Consider the following 582-nt stretch of genomic DNA (forward strand, 5'->3'; position numbering starts at 1 on the left):
AGTGCAGTTTTCAGTTTCCAGCAAGGATTCTTCATTTCATGGCCTTCCCAAATACACAGAAATCTTCTTCGCCCCCTCAAAAGTCCAACAATTAACGTGTGTCTTCGCAAAATGACCCATCTGTGTGTATCTGTCACAACACCAATAAGACATTAAAATACAAAATATTGTATATATTATACAAGTTCGTTGAGGATCAAATTGAAAATATACCTTTTCCCAGTAATTCCTTAGGACACTCTGCTTGTCATAGGACGTCGCAGTTCATTCAAGCATAGGCGAAAGCTTGCATGCTCAAAACAAGGCTCGGCTGTCTGAATAAAGGCTGTAATGGCAATGAGACCGAAGAAATCTCCTTCAGATTCTCATGTAGTGGAAATGGTTTGCTTTTCTGTCTAATGTCGCAAGCTGGTAAAAAAATGATGGCTTTTTCCAAGTTATAAACAAAATCAGCGATGTTTGTTTGAGTCCATATAAAAACAAAAACCTGACACATTTGCAACCTGTACATGAAAATTAAAATAATATTAATTACTATATTTAATATATATCTTTATTTAAATATGTAAACAGTAAAATCTC

The sequence above is a fragment of the Oncorhynchus tshawytscha genome, linkage group LG04 (genome assembly GCF_018296145.1).
Source record: "Oncorhynchus tshawytscha isolate Ot180627B linkage group LG04, Otsh_v2.0, whole genome shotgun sequence".
NCBI classification, from domain to species: domain Eukaryota; kingdom Metazoa; phylum Chordata; class Actinopteri; order Salmoniformes; family Salmonidae; genus Oncorhynchus; species Oncorhynchus tshawytscha.